Source organism: Puma concolor, chromosome A1 (assembly GCF_028749965.1).
Source record: "Puma concolor isolate L17-30 chromosome A1, mPumCon1.1.hap2, whole genome shotgun sequence".
Taxonomy (NCBI): Eukaryota; Metazoa; Chordata; class Mammalia; order Carnivora; family Felidae; genus Puma; species Puma concolor.
The window spans coordinates 224,902,132-224,909,771 of record NC_141667.1 but is presented as its reverse complement, the minus strand read 5'-3'; positions in this window follow the sequence as shown (position 1 = coordinate 224,909,771).

Below are 7,640 nucleotides of genomic sequence, written 5' to 3'. Positions count from 1 at the left end.
TTGTCCCCTTTCCTTTTGCTTCGCATTCTGGCAGATGCTTGGCTACTTCTTCAGTTATCTCGTAACTAGTATAGGCATAAGCATGAATGACGCAGCTTCAAATGTGTGGACTTCTCATGACTTAGCATGGGGTTCAATTCACTTAGGTAGTGAGAGCAGGTACCCTGAATTGACCTTATGCTACTTCGGTAGCTTGGGTGCTTCAGAGCCTACCGTGCGGTCTTGGGCGTCTCTGTCACCGAGTGTAGTAATTAGCGAAGCATCGTTACAACATGTCTGTTTTGAGCCTTTGGGCCACACTGGCTTTGTACCAAACTTCACTCCACAATTAGTTTTTCTAGTGAGATTGCCATATATAAATTGGAGAGTTTATAAAATACAGAACATGTCCATCCTTTCCTAATAAAGAAGTTTCTTCCTCTCCACCCATTTCCTTCTTTCTCTCCCTTTCTGTCTTCTTCTTTTCCTTCCTCCCCTTGAAAACAGAGAGTCTGTGGGAAGTAGGCAGATACAGCTTTCTTAAGTATAAAGTGCGGATTTCGGCATTATTTCTTTTGTATCTATTCACTTAATATGTGATTTAATATACATTAATCATAAAAACTCTTTTTAGTGGAAGAAAGAATCAGGCAAAATGCTTTATTGTTCAATAAAGCAGACCCTTTTTTTCAATATGTTGTTTTTAGAGAATTATGCTGGTATTATCAGATCCAATTACATAAAATAACTTCCCATAGACAACAGGATGTAGCTATAATAGCTCCTTAGATGCTCAGTAGCTTCTGACCCTAATTAAAACAAGATTTTCTTGATGTTGCATAGTAAACCCAAAACACAAATATATATATATATATATATAGAGAGAGAGAGAGAGAGAGAGAGAGAGCCTTAGTAGCTCCCCTAGCATATGAACTATGAAGCATTAAAATACGTAATTATGTTTTAATCATGGTTTTACTTATTCCAGTTCATTCCCTCTGTTAACATTTACTAAATGCTTTCCTAGAATTAGCCACTTTGAGAGATTACACAGAAACCAAGATATCCTCCCTGCTCTCAGGCAGGTTATGCTCAAATGTGGCATTTCTCTTAGTCTAAAGGAATCAAGATTTACATTACGTCCTCCCCTGGACCAGGAACACACCAGGCGTATCTGTGAACCACAATTTAAAAATCTCTCCAGAGCGCTGACAGTGGCTCTAATCTTTTTCATCTGAAAGAACCCCACATGTTATAGATCATTCTGCTTGTGGACCTCATGCAAAATGTCTCAGATCAATAATTTAATGGAATTGCCCTTCAGAAATCTACACAGAGAAGGTACGTTGCAGGGATGTGGATAGCCCTGTATATCCTTTTCCTCTGAATGGAAGACATGCCTACTTTATTCCAAGAATGGGATATAGCACATAAACTCTTGTTCCAGTCCGTGAATATCCCCAATACCTCCTGAAGTGCACCCTCCCACAAGCCTCCACAATGTTTGAATAGTATGAGTAAAGATCAACTGAAATTCTGCCATGCTACTGCATAGCATTTGTGATAAGAAGGACGGATTCTAGGCTCAATACGAAGGGATTTAGTTCTATAAGCAGCAAACAACTTTATCAAGTTCTCTTACCTCTAAGTCTTTCCCAGGGAACCGACTCCAAGGTCCATTTTAAAAATGGAAATGGAGGGGCGCCTGGGTGGCTCAGTCGGTTAAGCGTCTGACTTCAACTCAGGTCATGATCTCATGGCTTGTGGGTTCGTGCCCGACGGCGGGCCCTGTGTTGACAGCTCAGAGCCTTGAGCCTGCTTCAGATTCTGTGTCTCCCTCCCACTCTGCCCCTCCCTTGCTCATGCTCTCTCTTTCAAAAATAATTAAACATTAAAAGAAATAATAAAAAGAAATAAAAATGAAAATGAAAATGGACCTGTATGAGAATCATGGAGTCTTTCCTCGTACAAATTGGTGCTAAGGGTTAAAATAGTCCTAGATTGAGAAATAATAAAGTAGCAATAACAGCAGAATGTAATGACATTTAGATTTTTGAAGTTGGAAATTTGATTTCTGCTACTCTTTTGAAAATATCTATTTAGTTTTGGCTGAGAAACCAATTTAGTCCTTTAAAAAGAAAAAGAAGAAAATATCTCTAAAGATGCAAATGTTTTACAAATTTGAAATTTACATAATTGTATTCATTTGAAAACAAGTGAGCTATGATTCTTTGAACAGCTTTCATCTCTTATAGCCATGATAGCAATAACAAAAGGAAGAAAACAGGTGTCTTTACTAACCCTAGGGCAAACGATGAATAGGGCTTAAATGTTCAATCAGTCCCACTGCAATGCCTCAGAAATGTGCGAGTTGGCAGGAAACTATAAATACTACTATTATCTTGCACACACACAGCCACATGTGCATCTAAAAACAACCAAAGATCTCATTTCTAGAAAAAAAGATGGCCCTAACTACAGTTTGAACTGAAATGGTTCACATGGAGATTTTCGAGAAGGTCAACAGAATGGTTATTTGTATAAACATACTATTGTGGGAAGTTTCTTGGACATTAGTTCAAAGGTTGATGTGTTTCCTTAAGATTTTTTCCTGGTATTGATTCTAGTGTTGCCTGGTAAAGATGTAAACACCTTCAGAAAATATTATCTATAGGTTCAGAGTTTCTCTCACTGTCTAGTTCTCCTTGTTGCCATGTCCTTTGATGTTAAGAACAAAAGACAGATTTTGGTAGTTATTTTGATTTTAATAAGGCATTTAAACATAGAAGTTCATGGTATTTTCTATAGTTTTTTTTACCAGAAAGATTATACAGAAAGTTTTTAAGTAAAGAATGCTGATTCCCTCTTGAACTAAAGTTGATAAAACAAACTCTACTAACGTCAGCCTCATTCTGATTTAATTTTATTGGGGGAAAAAATCAGAATATTGAATTTGCAAACTTTTAAATAGTGTTGCTTTCTTATCTTTCAAGTACATTTTATTACTTTTCCCCTGATATTTGTTTGTGTGTGGTTTTTTTTAGTATTGTGTTTTAGTAAAAATCAACATTAAAAAAAAAAAAACTTGCTCTAGCAATGACATCTACTCCCTCCTTCCTTGGTTCCTTTCTTCATGGACTAGGGTTTTTTTCTTCCTCTGAGATTTGTTTATCATTCTTCCTGCAATGCTTCCCTTTTAGTTTTGAAACCATTGCCATTTTCACTACGTAATTAACATATTCTTATCCATCCGAAAGCTAGTAGGTGGAGCATAAGACATGTGCACTGTCCTTTGTTTATAAAATGTTAAGGCTTTTGGATGAAGGAAAGAACTCCCTTCAAAAGATCAAAAGCATCATATTGAATAATGTGATGACAATCTGTGCTTTGATTCTCTCAGTAAAGGTTCAACACTGACATTTAAGATATTTTAAAAGATCCCTTTAAGGATCTGATTGAGTAAAAATAAAAGGCCAGAGATCACATATATGAGGCTGTTTTGGATGATCGAATACTTTGCAACGAAATAAATGGCAAAACAAAAATACTGTTAAAATGTTAACAGCATTGAAGTGTTTTAAAATTTTTTTTTTCAACGTTTATTTATTTTTGGGACAGAGAGAGACAGAGCATGAACGGGGGAGGGGCAGAGAGAGAGGGAGACACAGAATCGGAAACAGGCTCCAGGCTCTGAGCCATCAGCCCAGAGCCCGACGCGGGGCTCGAACTCACGGACCGCGAGATCGTGACGTGGCTGAAGTCGGCCGCTCAACCGACTGCGCCACCCAGGCGCCCCTAAAGTGTTTTAAATTGTAATTATTAAACGCACAGTGTTCTTTTTACAAGGAGCCAGATGTTGCCTACACCAATGACACGATCCTTTGAATACTCTAAGTGAACTTCTACTCCTGGTATTTATTCTTCCAATGTTTGGATCGTCCTTTCATAAGAATTGTCAGTATTGCGCCTTAGAAAAGAAGAAAGTAAAGAGAGAGATGTAAATTTTTAAGAACTAACCTTAATGATAAAAAGCATGATAATACAAATCACTTAAAATATAGAAAAGCAATTACTGGTGAGAATAAAAGATCATTTCTGTAAGGGCCAAAATAAGCATATTACAAAAAGAAGTACAAAGCAGAGTCTGCTTCTGTCGTTTCAGGAATTCAAGTTTTTGGCAAGGTATTTTTAAGCCCATTTGCCTATAAAAGGAAACTTCAGCCTGGACAAGGAGTTGTGTGTTTTATAATTGTATTAAGTGCCTGCTTCCTTCCCCAAAGCCCTCCAGAGCACTCAGTAAATTTATATTTATCCAGCCACTGAGCAGCATATCTGTGTGTGATGGAATTATTTGCAGAACTTAATAGCCTTTGTGATTTTCCCATGGGAACGCTTCAAAAGCTAACGGGGGTCTAGTTTTTTTGTTTATTTACTGGGATACTTCATATTTGCTGGATATCGAAACTTATCCTGGGAAACCAATTATGCAAATAATCTGGAGCCATTCAGCCTTCAATCCATGTCTAAAATAATCCTTGCTGCCACTTGTGTTTCATAACTACCACTGTTTTCCATCAAAACACATCACATGTTTCATATAAATAAAGCCCATATAAAAATAAATGTGTTAAAATGGTCAAAGGATTGTGGTTCATTCTCTGGTTTCAACTTCACTAAAAATCAACGAACTCGTGCAGTCTGCAATGAGTGTCAGTTATTTCCTTCCTGGGTCTGAAGCCTGAGCTCCTGCAGGCTTCCAGACTGGGACATGTGTTCCCACGAATTCTCTGATGCTGATGGAAAAATACAGCCGCTCCTCAGCGGGACCTACCTGTAGGATCTTAGTGCTTATTCACCAGTTGTAGCAGGTGCAGACACAGCCAGAGGCCGCCAGGGGCCATGTATGCTTACAGGAAACGATATATTTAGGGAACTGACTCTGTCCCAAGGAGCAGGGTGTCTAGATCCTACTACAGTTATGAAGCTGTGCCCAGCTACACTGATAAGGATGAATCAACTGATCGGGTCCATTGCTGAGAGGCTGACAAGGTAGTCTGGTTGCCTTTATGCGAACTTCACTCAAGTCAATGATGATCTGATTTTTGTATGGTCACATTTTTAATATGTGGCCACCAGAATGCAGTACCAAAAAGAAATGCAAAGGCAGCCTCTTAGAGCCATAAGAAGGATTGTGTTGAAGGATTATACTGAAGGATAATCCCAAGAAAAGGGCAAAATACACAAAAGATGGAGTGGAGGGCTGGGGGAAGAAATGGCCATATCGTAGCAGAAAAGCTATGATTGGCCTCAGAAATGATGGATTCAATTCTTCTCCACTATAAATCTTTATTTTATTTTATTTTATTTTATTTTATTTTATTTTATTTTAGAGAGAGAGTGCACAAATGGGGAGGAGGCTGAGGAGGGGACAGAGAGAGAGAATCTTAAGCAGGCTCCATGCTCAGCACAGAGCTTTGACTTGGGGCTAGATCCATGACCCTGGGATCATGACCTGAGCCAAAATCGAGAGTCAGACACTCATCCGACTGAGACACCCACACCCCCCTCCATCTTCACTATAGAAGAAAGCCTGTATGCTAGGAAGTTTCCACACTGCTAGGGACAAATCCTGGCCTTCAAGAAATTGGAAAAGAGGACCAAGGAAGGGAAGGCTCATGATCCAGCCATGCCAGATATTGACAGTGGGAGACAAGATCATGCCATAAAGTCGTAATCACCCCAGAGGGATGCAAACTAAGGGAAAACCCCTCCCTAACCAGTATGAGTGAATGTGGACCTGACTAGGGGGGAGAAGTCATCAGGAGCAGAGTTAGGCCAGTCTGAGCCCTCCCTACCCAACAGCCATGCCAGTAAACTGTGGCAGAGGAAGGTCAATAGCAATTTTTGAAAATCCTACAATAGACTGAAAAGCCTTTCAAGACGTCATGATCTCATCCTAGAAATTTAAATGTGACTAATTGCGAAATGGTTAAAGGTGGTCGAGAAGACAGAGTAAGATTATATCCAAAGGAAGTAGACACGGGTCAGAGACGATGCAGGGTACCAATCAGGGAGAGAACGTTTGGGGAAAGGTGTCTGCAAAAAGGGAAAAGTATCTCCCCAGGATTTCCTCAGAGTCCGAAACATACGCTACATTACAACATACAGTAGCTGGGGCCCGATGTGGTTCTGCCACTTTTGATCCGGACAGGAGCCCCTCCCCCCTCCACACCATCACCACCAGTTGGCTTGAATTCTAAAGAGATCACTACATTGAGAGGCATTGTTATTACCCAAGGGTCGTAAGAGAAGGCCTCAGAGGCAGTGGCATGAATGAAAGAAGTGTTGTTTATAATTTATAGACATGATTTTCTGGGGGTGTGACCTACACAGAGTATGATTTTCAGGGACATTTTATGCACATTAAAACAAGTGTCTGCTCTGTGTAGATAAATTGGAGAAAATACTTTCTCTATGGAGATATTAACCCCAGGCTCATAATTTGGTGTTTTCAAATGGAAGTTTTGTTACTATTCAGATATGACAAGGCCAACGGATCAAGAAACAATTGCCGTTGAAAAGAATGCACATGATGCTCATAGGCTCCCAAGGGAGACAGCCCATCACACCACAGGAGCCCCACACACGGGAGCACCAGGGTCAGTCATGAGGCGGAGGGAACAAGAGAAAGTATGGGCAAGAGCCTTACTTGTAGTTTTTATGGACAGAAACAGCCAAGGCAGGATAAGCAGGATGAGGTTTAGCTGATTTGAATAATGTTAATGGAGGCTAGAGCATAGTGCTGTCTCTAAAATAATTATTTTGTGTTTATTTTATGTTTGAGATACAGGAGAGAGAGAGAGAGAGAGAGAGCGCGTGCGAGCATGAGCAGGGGAGGAGCAGAGAGAGAGGGAGACAGAATCTGGAGCAGACTCCAGGTTCCGAGTTGTCAGCACAGAGCCCGATGCAAGGCTTGAACCCACAAACCGTGAGATCATGACCCCAGCCGAAGTCAAATGTTTAACAGACTGAGCCACCCAGGTGCCCCGTGCTGTCTCTAAATATCCGGTACCTGGCCCTTGGAGGACGGATGGATAGTAACCCAGAGTATGAGAGGCAGTTAAAGAAGGTGGTTGGGGTAGGGGCTCTGGATTGCTTGGTTCGCCTATGAAAGGCATTAATCTCTAGGAACTGACCAACCCTTTTTGAATCTGTCTTAGGGGCAGAATTAAAGTAGATTCTATGGGCATCTGGGTGGCTCAGTAGGTTAAGCATCCAACTCTTGATTCTGGATCAGGTCGTGATCTCATGGTTCATGAGTTCAAGCCCTGCATCCGGCTCTGCACTGACAGCACGGGGTCTGCTTGGGATTCTCTCTTTCTCTCCCTTTCTCTACCCCTCCCCTGCTCATTCTCTCTCTTTCTCTCTCTTTGCCTCGCAAAATAAATAAATAAAATTTAAAAGATGGAAAACGAAAAAGTAGACTCTAGAAGAAGGGCCGGGATTTTTTATCTGGACTCCGTGGTATTTAATTATACCCAAAACCAGAGCACTAAGAACAAAGACTTTCAAAACCAAAGTCAAGTTTTGTGTGAGAGTTTTGTGGGAGGCAAGTCCTGACAAGAAAAAAGAGAGAAGGGTAAAAGCCGACCTATTCTTGT